General features: G+C 36.8%; 1 non-coding gene and 1 pseudogene across 1 annotated transcript; one reads left to right on the top strand and one right to left on the bottom strand.

Moving 5' to 3' along the window:
• Positions 1-2,712: 2,712 nt before the first annotated feature.
• LOC126023602 (uncharacterized) lies at positions 2,713-2,832 on the top strand (annotated as a pseudogene).
• Positions 2,833-3,725: 893 nt separating this feature from the next.
• LOC126023195 (small nucleolar RNA SNORA51) lies at positions 3,726-3,858 on the bottom strand. The gene has a single exon (XR_007500399.1). It is a non-coding gene; the product is annotated as a small nucleolar RNA SNORA51 (small nucleolar RNA).
• Positions 3,859-14,416: the final 10,558 nt, after the last annotated feature.

The following is a 14,416-nucleotide window of genomic DNA, read 5'->3' as shown; positions in this document are numbered from 1 at the left end:
GTCAAACATGGGGGAGCTGATGATCTCCCATAATTTCATGTGAAGCAGCTGTGGTGATAATAATGAAATGTAGTGTTGCTCTGTGGACATGCTTACCGTAAGTAATTATATTGCTACTGACCACATGCAGACAGATTCTGGAATCGTCCATGTCTATGGTGAATCGATGCTAATCAAATTGACCAGAGTATTAATGAGTTGTCTGTGGCTATGCTAAGACTCCTGGCATTTGCATTAACACTGACAATAGTGCAATAAAATGTATTCTCTATTACTGAAAGAGACTCAATTCTAAAATTAATTTTAGAATATCTTAGATTTACCATTGACAGTAATGCAAAATACATTAATGTTTAACGGGCTACCAGGAATTATTTGAATGATTAGATAACAAAAATATTTGGTGAGGTCAGTAGAGGTGAATTTTGTGTTTTAGCAGGAGGGGGATATTATATTTAGAATATCTCATCATTGAGGAGCAAATGAAATATAGTTAAAATTAAATGGTGAAATATTTAAAAACATCACAGAGTACTTGGAGTTACTCTGAATTGTTCCACTAATATTTTGCAAAAGTGTGTTCATCTGATATAATGAGATGTTCTAAAATTTGAGATCACACCTACTGAGTTTTCTACAGAAGACTAAGGAATTCTCTCGCCACGAGTAGTACAATATTACTGAAAAAATAGAGAGCCACTAGTTTTTATTAGCCTTTGGCAAGTTGTTATTATAAATAAAAACAAATTTAAATACATAAAAAAATAAGTGGGACTAGGTAATTAAGAATTAACTGTTCTGGGTTGGAGCAATAAGTAATAAGCAGCAAGTAAGGAAGGCACCTACTTTGCTTTTGGCCAAGTTGGGTTCAATTTCTGGCACCACATATAGTCTCCCAAGTCCAGCCAGGAGTGATCCCTGACTGAAGAGCCAGGAATAAGCCCTGAGCACTAATAGGATAGCCACCGCCCCCCCCAAAGAAGATCTAGCCATTTTTTATCCAAATGTTCTATAAATAATTTCGTGCAACTCCACTCCTATTTCAAAACCTTTTGCTGAAGTTGGAATTTGGCAAGTAAACCTGTCAACCTCTGCTCTCGGAAATACTCAACGTCAAAGGCTGCTATGTGATAGATGAAAAAGAAAGGTCACACTTCAACACCTATTCACTTTCCTTTTCTTGCTGCCTTTGTCTTTCCAACTTTGAACAAAATAATGCAATGGTGCTGCAGAGTAATAGCACATCAAGTCCAGATTCTTTTTACAAAGATAGTGTTGGGTTTTTTTTTTTTTAATAAAAAAGCAGTATACATATTAAAATTCAATTTTTGTCTGATGTTTCCTTAGATTTGGAGAATTTATCCTTTTCAAAACTTTGTTCTTAATTGAATTTAATTTTATTTTATTATCCTTACTTTTTTTCATTTTTTTTGGGGGGGTGTCCACACCCAGCAGGTCTCAGGGGCTACTCCTGGCTCTGTGCTCAGAAATCACTCCTGGCAGGCACAAAGGACTATATGGGATGCTGGAATTCGAAACACCATTTATCCTGGATTGGCTGTATGCAAGGCAAACACCCTACCGCTGTGCTATCTCTCCGGCCCCTTGTTTTTAATTTTAAAAAAATGTGTCTTTGTGCACTGAAGAGGTGTTGGGCATGTATGACTGAAACTCAAACAGGAACAACTTTGTAATTTTGGAGAAAATGAACAACTGTATTATGAAGCTTGCAAGCAGTATTTAAATAAAGTTATTTAATTAAAAAAAGAAAAAGAAAATGTAGGCTTCATACAAAGACCCTGTTCTTAATAAAAAGCTTTATTCATGTGTCTTAATGCTTCCTTATCCTCATGCAATTGTATTTTAAAATGATTTTTTTTTTTACTGATATTTGGGAGTCTTAGGGGTATATACAGTGGTGCTTAGGGAATACTTTTGGCAGTGCTTAATGTGTGTGCCCGGGATAGAACCAGGATAGGCAATATGCAAGGCAAATCCTTTAACACCTGTTCTATCTCTAATGGCTCATGTCAACAATAGCTTCAGCTCATCATATTCGAAACTTTCACTCAAATCTAGTCTCGCTCCCTGCTGAGCTTAGAATGCATCCACAATTTACAGAAGGGAAATTGATACAAAAGGCACAGAAATAAATCTACATAGAGTTATACGACTCGGCGCATCTGATCAGAGTTTGAGTCTACACTGATCATCCAGTGTGGGTCCCAAGTCCAAGGAGAAATCTCTACTGCTTCTGGCCAGAAATCTTACTTCCCTTTTGCCATAGGTTTGATCTTAGGTACTTCCTGAAGTTAAATTTTTCTCATCTTCACTTCCTCCAAACACAACACAGCATCCAGCACTAAAACAACCTCTCAAATAAACAAAACAATAAACACATACACAGAGAACTTTGCCTTCCACCAAGAAAATCAAGAATCACAGACGTTTATTTGATAGTCTAGATGGTTCAAAGAAATTTGGTCAATTGAAAGTCTTCCATCTAGTGAAACACAATTGCTTTGACCCCCAAAGTCCTAGAAATACAAACATTTCAATCTTGATAAATTTGGGCAGATTCTCCAGCCTGCAGATCTATCTTCTGCTGTTCTCTAACACAATGCAGACATGGATATTTGTATAAACTTTCTTTTTCACCTGAATTGCATGATCCATGAGTGAAGGAATTGAGAAGATGAAAGTGCACAGGTTGTGCTCGCTTTGGCAGCACGTATACTAAAATTGGAACGATACAGAGAAGATTAGCATGGCCCCTGTGCAAGGATGACACAGAAATTTGTGAAGCAAAAAGAAAAGAAAATGCATATGTTTTTGTATATGTTTTCTTTTTGGAAGGTTCAGAAAATTCTGTATCAATATTCAGAGAGATCTAGTGCCATTCCCAATTGGACTGAATAATTCGATCCTGAGGCCCACAGATATATGCTTCTTAACCCTATGTGGTAGTATTTTATAGTGGCAGTGCTTGGGGCCTCCAGGGTCACATAAGATGATATTCAAGGGCATGAGGTCGTACACAAGGATCAAATCTGGGTTTTGACCATGCAAAGTATATATCCCTGATCCCTGTACTTTCTTCTAGGTCTCAATCTGAGGGTTCTCATAAATAATGCATTAATATGCAGTAGATTAGCTTGCTTATGTCAAAAGAGCTAATGGGCTAGAAGAGTCAAAAAAATTTTTTTCTGATAAATGTTAAGATAACTGGGTGAAAAGTTTCAACTTGTTCACTTCATTTCAAAAGCTTAATTGAGAAGTGTGAGGTTTTAAACAGAAAATTCTAGAGGCCTGCTCAAGGGGAGATTGGGAGCCATTGATAAGTAAATTGGGTTGTGAGCTTTGATTCAACTGGTACATATAAATCTCATCGTAGTCACTTGCTATTTGCTGACAATCTAGTAGAATCATAGCATGACATGGGGCCAGTCATATGAGTCATAAGACTGAACATTTCAACCATTTGGGTTTCAATCCTATTATTGTTTTCCTTGCACCAAATGTCTACGAGTTTCTGTACAAGCATTACATCTAAGATCTTTTTGAAAATGCCTACTTAAAAATTCTATGAATGAAATAAAATACCTGCTACTAATACTACAGTAGGGGCTTGAAACTTCTCTCTCTTTATATATAGATATATATACACATATACATAAATATATACATAAATATGTGTGTATATCTATATCTATATATATTTCATTTTTTGTCCCTCAATTCACAATACAGACCAGGCAAAGAGCCTGTGTTGAGGTGTATATGGGGTGCATTTACTGTAGCTCCTCTTTCTATACAGTCAGTGCAAAGAACACAACCTGTGGTAAGAATTGGGAGGCCTTATCTTATCTTTTCTTTTTTTTTATTTTTAATATATATATATATATAATCCTTATATATAAATATATATTTACCTCTTTTTTATATATATTGCTATGTGTCCTTTTATATATAAAATCCTTATATATAAATATATATGTATATATATATTTTGTTTGTTTGTTTGTTTGTTTTTGGGCCACACCGGGCGATGCTCAGGGGTTACTCCTGGCTGTCTGCTCAGAAATAGCTCCTGGCAGGCATGGGGGACCATATGGGACACCGGGATTTGAACCAACCACCTTAGGTCCTGGATCGGCTGCTTGCAAAGCAAACACCGCTGTGCTATCTCTCTGGTATATATATATTTCTATCTCTCCTTTCCCCCTTTCTCTTAGATTATACCTGCCTGTGCTCAGGACTTACTCCTGGCTCTGTGCTCAGGAATCACTCCTGGTGAACTCAGGGAAACAGACATGATACTGGGGATCAAACCAAGGTTGGCCAGGTTTAAGACAAGCCCCTTACCTGCTGTGCTATCATCTCTCTGCCTTCTAAAATATTTTTCTTTGGAACCTATCATGGTTAGGTATGAATATTATTTCTTGTCTGCAATGAGAAAGTTCCAAGTATATACTTATAGATGAAGAAATAGTACTTATTGTTGCTTACTACAAGAGATTCAGAAGCATAAAGGCTCTAAATTTTCAAGCTAAAAATTATTAGGAAAACCAGTTATTGGTTGCTTTTGTAAATGCTGCTTATATAATGCATATAGAGACAACTATATGAGCATTTCTCAAAGGCCTCTAGCTCAGGGTTTTTGAAGAGAAATTCAGTGGTATATGAATGATGTGAAAAGAGCATTCCTGAATGAGAAATGTGCATGCTTCAAAAGCATTAATAAATATGTCTTTTTCATATGCAAATAAAAATTTCCAAAGTAAAGAAGCCATTGTTTTATAAATAGTGAGATAATATTCTTGAGAAAGGTTACCAATGATTATATAAGTTATCTCCTTCATAAAGAAATTTAGAGCTCACCGTTGCTCTTTTCATTAAAACGGGTTTCACATCCAGACTCAATGCTGAAAGCCAACCGCTGTATCTTAATTAGAGATAATAAATAATTATATCACTTAGGAGACTGCATACCACATTGTCTTTGAAGAGTGGGTAGTGATACAGAAATCACATTACAGGTGAGAAGCGACAAATTGTTAAGAAATGTGGGTAAATTCTAAGGCTACCGGGATTCTAAAAATAAATAAATAAACAAAGCCCTGGTTGGTCACTACCTAAATTCCATGAGAGATCACCTCCTTTATTGAAGATGATTCCTTTCCCACAACCCCAAAAACCCCACAACCTTCCCCAAACCCCCTCCCCCCAAATAAACGGTGGATATTCTTTTGGTATTCTGAATAAAGAAAGGCTGGAGAGAGAGAGAGAGCAGGATGAATTAATATAGTTCCTCTAGTAGAAAGTTGGTGTCCATTTCCTCCCCCTTTGCTTCCTTTTTTTCCCAAGAGGGGAAAATTAATCCACATTGATATCCTAAGAGCAATTACTTGCCCAGAGTCAAGGGCAGAGAAAAATAGGTGAGACAAACTTCCCCTACATACTCACCCAAAGAGACCAGCAGTTGACACAGAAACTTGAACTATTAGAGCTGGGAGGTGCTGGGGGCCACCCCAGCTTGAGGCCACTGGGCATAATGTACCTAGCACCAACAAGAATTTGGCCTCCTTTGGTCAAGTTTTTAACATGTCCAATTGAGGGAGAATTCTGTCATCTCCCTCATACCCTTCTTGCCACTGGCCTGACATATTAATATTAAAATATATAAGCACAGATGAAGGATTTTCTGAAGCCCTTGTGTTTTTATTGTTGATAATAGGCAGGAGGTGGAAGCAGACACAATATAATTTGAAAAGCATAACCCTGATTAGGCGCTGATTGGGATGCTGTTATACCTTCCATTTCAAACCCTTTTATTATTAGAACGAGCTGTCAAAACCAGTCTTAGACTCGCCAATGAGCTACAGGCGAGGGCATGGTCGCCTCTCAACTCGGGTGCAAATAAATTTATGGTTCAAAGTGCCATTCTCTTTGAATCTGTCCTTAAGTCTCAGAGTCCTGTCATATGCCTCGCCAAGGTGTTGGGGAAGAGACTTGGCGCGGGCTTTAATTTGTTCCCTTTTAATAGATGCTCATCATTAGTCTCTGTTATTGTTCATTTGAATGTGTTATGCATTGACATGGTACGAAAAGAAAAGCCCCAGAATATCACTATTTGATGATAAAATGGGCGATATTTGTAAGGGTGGTGGAAAAGGAGGTAGTTTCATGTCTTATCTTGAAAGGAATGCTGATTCACAGGGCACTTCAAAGTTAGTGGGTTGATCTGAAGTCTTTTAGACAAAGTTAGAGCAAAGGGTTTGGCATGCTTGATGAGCAGAGCTCTTATCCCAGGTTGGCATATCAGTAGACAATAGCACCTTGGACAAATGGCCTGACTTTCCCTAACTTTCCATGTTCTCATCTGGAGAATGAGAGAATTCCTCTCTCTTGAGTGTTGGAAGATTAGTTGAAAGTCTTAGCAAAGGACTGGGCACTTGCTGATTCCTCAGGACTATAATTTTTAGCTTCTTAAACATTAGCTATCCTTTAACTGTCAGACATTTAGGTTTAGTTGGACTTGGTTTGGTTTAGCTTGGGGATCAAACCTGGCAGTCCTCAGAGCTTACTCCTGGTGGACTCAGAGGACCTTTTGGGTGCTGGAGATCAAACTCAGATACATGCAAGACAAGTGTCCTCCCCATTGTACTATCATTCTGCTCCTTAGATGATTTGTTCTCTTCTAATAATACTGCTAAATGATGTTCAAAAACAAGTTAAAATATGACATGGATCTTGCATACTCCCTTGGTCAAGGTTTTGCCTAGTCTTATCTAAATCTGTCTAATCATCTATCTATCCACTTATTTATGTATCTCTCATCTAACCATCTATTCACCTGCCCATCTATCTGTTTACTCATATTCCTCTATCTATCCAGTTAGATATCTATCATCTTTCAATCTATGATCTATCTATGTATTATTTATACAGGGATCCTAATTCACTGGGCTTCCAAATTCCCTGGAACAGGCATATAAGTTCTTCCCAATATGAGAACCAACATGTGATATCAACAAGGGAAGAAAAAGAGGTGGCAGAAAACAAAAATTTGTCAGAACCTCCTCTGTGTCATGGATCATGCTTGACAATGACATATACTAAAACCATATATCTACCAAATTTCTATTTTATTTTTAAAACAACCTGAAGATGAACAAATTGCTATCCTCTGAATAACATGGAGAAAACAAGTCATAGTCACTCACAGAAGGTTATTTATTTTGTCTGTGGCAGACCAGACTTTTAGTTTAATTGGGTCTGACTACAAAGATTTTCTCTAGATCAGCTGCTTTTGAAGAAAACAAGGATCCAGGTATCTACAGTAGCTCAACATCTGGCAATGCACCTAACTGCAAAACGGGAGGATGGTGGCAGATGAGTCATCTTTAACTTACATTCTTTCTATCCAGCAAAATGAAATAGAACAGTATTGGTGCTCTTGATTTCCAATCAATTTCATCTGTACAATGCGGGATTTGTGCTAAATTTTCTTTAATACTCCTGTATCTCACATTCTCTACAACCTGCCCTTCCCAACACTGACCTATTTACCTCTAATCCCCAGAACTCAAATAAAAGATTGTGAATGTGTGTGTGTGTGGGGGGGGGGGGGATAGGGGACAGGTTTGCCTGAGGGACCACAGCATTTTGAAATGTAAACACAGATCAGTTAGCAAAACAACCTAGGAGAATCTTTCCATAATGGCCACTAATGATCCCTAATCAAGATACAACTGGAAGGTAAATAAACCAGCAGTTCCTTTGTTTTTGTGAATTGAGAACTGAGGCTTATTGATTCTTTGTCTGACCTAGGACCAAGCTAAATAGATCTAAGAATGACTGATGGGAGGATAAATCAAGGCTGAGAAGGGTGATACCATGGTAGGACTGTCCAATCAGCACAGGAAGGATGGACACTAGATTCTTTGCCTTGGCAGGACTCTGGGCCCTTCATCATCAGTTCTAACCCCAGTGAGTGCCTTGTTGGCTGTGGTTCTCCTAAAGAGAAGCACAAAGGGAGTAGGAAAAGAAATAAAGAATGTGCAGAAAATGGGAACTAGGAGAAGCGTGGCTTCATGGTGACAGGAAGAAAAGAGTGGCAAAAAAAAAAAAAAAACAATGGGGTCTCCATGTTTTTTTGAGGATATACATATCTATTAATGGGAGAGGGCTTGACAAGACCTCGAGGTGGAAAGATAGTATAGATATGCTGGAGGGAAAGATAAAAGAACAGTCAGTCTTGGATTGGAAGGTAGGGAGAAAGACATTTTCAAAGATAAAATTTCCCCCTGGAAACTCTGGAGCTACAGAATGTGGACTCTGACACAGGACTCCAGATTGTGTGGGAGGACCTTTGAGTTTTCTAGTTTCAGGACATCACTCAAGCATAGACTATCCAGAGGAACAGATGTTGGGTGTTATGGAAGAATGGGAAAAGGGCTTCATGTGTACTTGCAGGCCACATTCTACTTGTTTGAAAAATTAGTATGTGGCATGTACCACCAAATGTTTGTGAAACGAAGGAAAATTTTATTTTTATGTTATTTCAGATCCTGTTCTCTCTTTTTTTTTTTTTGTGCTGTGTTTGTAACATTCACGAAAGAAGCAAATATAACTGAAAAAGTAATAAAATGAGATGTAATGATCTTTCTTTTTCTCTTTCTACACTCTTTTGGAGATCACAACTGTTAATCTTTTGAACCTGTTCTTTTCCTTAACAAAAACTAGTTGTCAGAATCGAAGAAACTATATTTTGGCTCTAACTCTATACTCCAGACCTTTATGACTTTTACTCAAAACTTATTTAAAATGAGTAAAATGTGCAAGAACAATTTTCAAATTTAATTAGAAAGTGAGAAAAGTTTCATTTAAGTAAACATATATTTTAAATGTTCATACTATAGTGCATTTTGCTTAACAAAATCATTCCTATTGAGATGGATTTTCCTTTATATGAAGATATTTCTATTAATATTACTTCCTTTTTAGCAATTTTTAGCAATATTTTTTAGCAAAAATTTAAACAAGTCTATATTTTAATGAATCTAGAATTGGGAAAGAAAAAAAGAAAGAAACAAAGAGAGAGACACAGAGACAGAGAGAGAGAGACAGAGACAGAGAGAGAAAGAGAGGGGAGATTACACGTCCAGAAAGGGGAAGCCACTGAACTCTGCTGGAACTCAGATGCCAGCACCCCTATCTGCCTGTCCTCTGTGCTGTGCTGCATTTTTGGACTAATTTCATCCTGTGTGTGGCTCATCTGCAGATGGCTAGCCTTCCCTAAAGGTGAGTTTACATGCCCAGAAAGGGAGGAGCCAGAGGAGCACGCACTTCCAAATAGCTTTTATGAAGCCAACATCACCTTGATACCTAACCAGACAGAGATGGTACCAAAAAAGAAAATTACAGAGCAATATTGCTGATGAACACAAATGTAAAGATCCTCAATAAAATCCTGGCAAATAGGATTCAATACCTCATTAAGAAGATCATCTACTATGACCAAGTAGATTTCATCCCAGGAATGCAAGGCTGGTTTAACATCCATAAATCTATCAACATAATACACAACATCAACAACAAGAAAAATAAAAATCACATGATCATATCAATAGATGCAGAGAAAGCATTTGATAAGGTCCAACACCTATTCTTGATCAAAACTCTCAGCAAGATGGGAATGAAAGGAACCTTTCTCAATATAGTTAAGGCCATCTACCACAAGCCAGTGCCAAATATTATCCTCAATGGAGAAAAACTAAAAGCCTTCCCTCTAAATTCTGGCACAAGACAAGACTGTCCTCTCTCACCACTCCCATTCAACATAGCACTGGAAGTACTTGCTATAGCGATTAGGCAAGAAAAAGATATCAAGGGAATCCAGATAGAAAAGGAAGAAGTCAAGCCCTCGATGTTTGCAGATGACATGATACTCTACTTAGAAAACCCTAAAGACTCTACCAAAAAGCTCCTAGAAACAATAGACTCATATAGCAAGGTGGCAGGCTACAAAATTAACACACAAAAATCAATGGCCTTTCTATACACCAATAGTAATAAGGATGAAATGGACATTAAGAAAACAACCCCATTCACAATAGTGCCACACAAACTCAAATATCTTGGAATCAACTTGACTAAAAATGTGCAGGACATATACAAAGAAAACTATAAAACTCTGCTCCAAGAAATAAGAGAGGACACACAGAAATGGAAACACATACCCTGATCTTGGATTGGCAGGATTAACATCATTAAAATGGCAATACTCCCCAAAACATTGTAGATATTTAATGTGATCCCTCTAAAGAGACCCATGACATTCTTCAAAGAAATGGATCAGGCACTTTTGAAATTTATTTGGAACAAGAAACACCCTAGAATAGCTAAAGCAATCACTGGAAAAAAGAATATGGAAGGAATATCTTTCCCCAACTTTAAACTGTACTACAAAGCAATAGTTATCAAAACAGCATGGTATTGGAATAAAGACAGGACTCAGATCAGTAGAATAGGCTTGAATACTCTGAAAATGTTCCCCAGACATACAATCACCTAATTTTTGATAAAGGAGCAAGAAATCCTAAATGGACCAAAGAAAGCCTCTTCAACAAGTGGTGTTGACATAACTGGCTAGCCACTTGCAAAAAATTGAACTTAAACCCCCAGTTAACTTCATGTATGAAGGTAAAATCCAAATGAATTAAAGATCTTGATATCAGACCCAAAACCATAAGATATATAGAACAACACGTAGGCAAAACACTCCAGGACATTGAGACTAAAGGCATATTCAAGGAGGAAACTTCACTTTCCAAGCAAGTGAAAGCAGAGATTAACAGATGGGAATATATTAAGCTGAGAAGCTTCTGCATCTCAAAGGAAATAGTGCCCAGAATACAAGAGGCACACACTGAGTGGGAGAAACTATTCATCCAATACCTATCAGATAAGGGGCTAATCTCCAAAATATACAAGGAATATACAGAAACTTACAAGAAAAACATCTAATCCCATCAAAAAATGGGGAGAAGAAATGGACAGACACTTTGACAAAGAAGAAATACAAATGGCCAAAAGACACATAAAAAAATGCTCCACACCACTAATCATCAGGGAGATGCAAATCAAAACAACTATGAGGTACCACCTCACACCCCAGAGATTGGCACACATCACAAAGAATGAGAACAAGCAGTGTTGGCGGGGATGTGAAGAGAAAGAAACTCTTATCAATTGCTGGTGAGAATGCCGTCTAATTCAACCTTTATGGAAAGCAATATGGAGATTCCTCCAAAAACTGAAAATTGAGCTCCCATACGACCCAGCTATACCATTCCTAGGAATATACCCTAGGAACACAAAAATACAATACAAAAATCCCTTCCTTACACCTATATTCATTGCAGCACTATTTACCATAGCAAGACTCTGGAAACAACCAAGATGCCCTTCAAAAGACGAATGGCTAAAGAAACTGTGGTACATATACACAATGGAATATTATGCAGCTGTCAGGAGAGATGAAGTCATGAAATTTTCCTATACATGGATGTACATGGAATCTATTATGCTGAGTGAAATAAGTCAGAAAAAGAGAGAAAAACGCAGAATGGTCTCACTCATCTATGGGTTTTAAAAAATATAAAAGACATTCTTGCAATAATAATTTTCAGACACAAAAGACAGAAGGGCTGGAAGTTCAAGCTCACCTCATGAAGCTCACCACAAACAGGGATGAGTTTAGCTAGAGAAATAAGTACATTTCGAACTATCCTAATAATGAGAATGAGAAGGAAATAGAAAGCCTGTCTAGAGTACAGGAGGGGGTTGGATGGGGAGCAGGGAGACTTGGGATATTGGTGATGGGAATGTTGCACTGGTGATGGGTGGTGTTCTTTACATGACTGAAACCCGAACAACACAATCATGTGTGCAATCAAGGTGTTTAAATAAAAAATATATTAAGAAAAAAGAGAAAGAAAGAAAGAAAGAAAGAAAGAAAGAAAGAAAGAAAGAAAGAAAGAAAGAAAGAAAGAAAGAAAGAAAGAAAGAAAGAAAGAAAGAAAGAAGGAAGGAAGGAAGGAAGGAAGGAAGGAAGGAAGGAAGGAAGGAAGGAAGGAAGGAAGGAAGGAAGGAAGGAAGGAAGGAAGGAAGGAAGGAAGGAAGGAAGAAAGAAAGAAAGAAAGAAAGAAAGAAAGAAAGAAAGAAAGAAGAAAGAAAGAAAGAAAGAAAGAAAGAAAGAAAGAAAGAAAGAAAGAAAGAAAGAAAGAAAGAAAGAAAGAAAGAAAGAAAGAAGAAAAAAGAAATAAGAAAGAAAGAAGAAAGAAAGAAAGAAGAAAGAAAGAGATAGAGAGAAAGAAAGAAAGAAAGAAAGAAAAAGAAAGAAAGACAGAAAGAAAGAAAGAAAGACAGACAGAAAGAAAGAAAGAAAGAAAGAAAGAAAGAAAAAGAAAGAAAGAAAGAAAGAAGAAAGAAAGAAAAGAAAGAAAGAAAGAATGAAAGAAAGAAAGAAAGAAAGAAAGAAAGAAAGAAAGAAAGAAGAAAAAAGAAATAAGAAAGAAAGAAGAAAGAAAGAGATAGAGAGAAAGAAAGAAAGAAAGAAAGAAAGAAAGAAAGAAAGAAAGAAAGAAAGAAAGAAAGAAAGAAAGAAAGAAAGAAAGAAAGAAGAAAAAAGAAATAAGAAAGAAAGAAGAAAGAAAGAGATAGAGAGAAAGAAAGAAAGAAGAAAGAAAGAAAGAAAGAAAGAAAGAAAGAAAGAAAGAAAGAAAGAAAGAAAGAAAGAAAGAAAGAAAGAAAGAAAGAAAGAAAGAAAGAAAGAAAGAAAGAAAGAAAGAAAGAAAGAAAGAAAGAAAGAAAGAAAGAAAGAAAGAAAGAAAGAAAGAAAAAGAAAATACAAGACTAGACTGGGAGGGAAGAGGGAAGAAGGAAAGAAGAAAGGGGAAGGAAGAGGAAGAAAGAAATGAAGGAGAAGGAAGGAAGGAAGGAAGGAAGAAAGAAAGGAAGGAAGGAAGGAAGGAAAATTGATTCTGGAGCTCTTTCTACCAATGTTCTGGTGATTTCTAGGGAAATAGAAGTCCAGGAAATTAATTATTCTAATCTTTATAAATGTATAATTTGAAAATCCAATAAATAATCCAGTATTGAATGTTGTTAAAATTTATTTACTCATTCTAATAAATAATTCATTATATTTTAGTAGTATGGTTACAGTAGTATTAATATTGGTCTTGATGTCCAAAGTTATTGCATCTGTCCATCACAGTTCTTCTGTTACTTTATGTTTAGTTTTGGGGATAGGAGTTGGGCCATACCCAGCAGTTAACTCCTGAATCTGGGCTCAGGGATCTCTCCTGGTGGGGTTTGAGGGACCATATATGGATCTACAAACCAAACTCAGGACATCCACATGCAAGGCAAGCACCCTACTCTCTGTACTGGCCTTCTAGCCTTATCATGTTTAGTTTTTAAATAAGAAGTGATATTTTAATACATATCCTCAAAATATTAAGTTTACACTTTTGGAAGCTACAGTTTCATCAATCTAAAAATTAAGCTGTAGAGAAACTAGAGTCTGATTTTCAGAAATGTCTGAACCTAAAATATAATCTCAAACATTTCTTATCAATAAGCTTAGATGATGCTGTATTAATTCATGTCCCTGAAATGATTATTTTATTTAGTCATTTCATGGAGCTCTTCAGTGGACTGAGGATTTGGGGCCCTCTCTTGGTGATCCTCCACCCACTTGTGTGGGCCCACTATGCTGGAAGTCACCAGGACCACACTGAGCTGTGTGTGTGTTGCGGGGAGAGGTTATGGGATGCTGGGAGTCAAACTCAGGACCTCAAGCTTGCAAGGCATATGCTCCACTTTGATTAGTTCTCAAATAAAATTTTGAGCTCTTTCTGTGACCCTGACCTTTCTTTAGAATGTTATTAAATTTTCCATCTGAGACAGGAAGTTTATTGACACTATTATTTTTTATTCTTTTGGTGCTATATCCCTAAAGCCTGAGCTAGTCTGTGACGCAGTGTGCCTCAGATTAAGCCTCCAATCAATATTGTTGAAGGAATCAACAAGAGGGTATATAAAATACAAAATGACCCAGAAAATGCAGAATGAGCCTAAAGGCAGGTGAGCAATTCTGTTCTTCAGGAGAGAACTTTGTTTCCAAGGATCCTATTATTTCCAAACAAGTAGCCTCTACTGGTGTGATTGTAAAAGAATTAGCAACTTCCCAGAAAAATACTGAAAAAAAAGTACATGCTAATGAGACTAAATTGTCCATTATCAGTTTGAGATAAATCCAGAGCTATACAGAGTCATCAAAATATTTGCGCTGAGTTAGGAAAATTTATGTTGTATAATTCTGTGTTCAGAAATAACCTTCAGG

This window comes from Suncus etruscus, chromosome 11, assembly GCF_024139225.1.
Source record: "Suncus etruscus isolate mSunEtr1 chromosome 11, mSunEtr1.pri.cur, whole genome shotgun sequence".
NCBI classification, from domain to species: Eukaryota; Metazoa; Chordata; class Mammalia; order Eulipotyphla; family Soricidae; genus Suncus; species Suncus etruscus.
The sequence above is the reverse complement of the archived record's forward strand: the minus strand, read 5'-3'. Positions and strand labels throughout refer to the sequence as shown.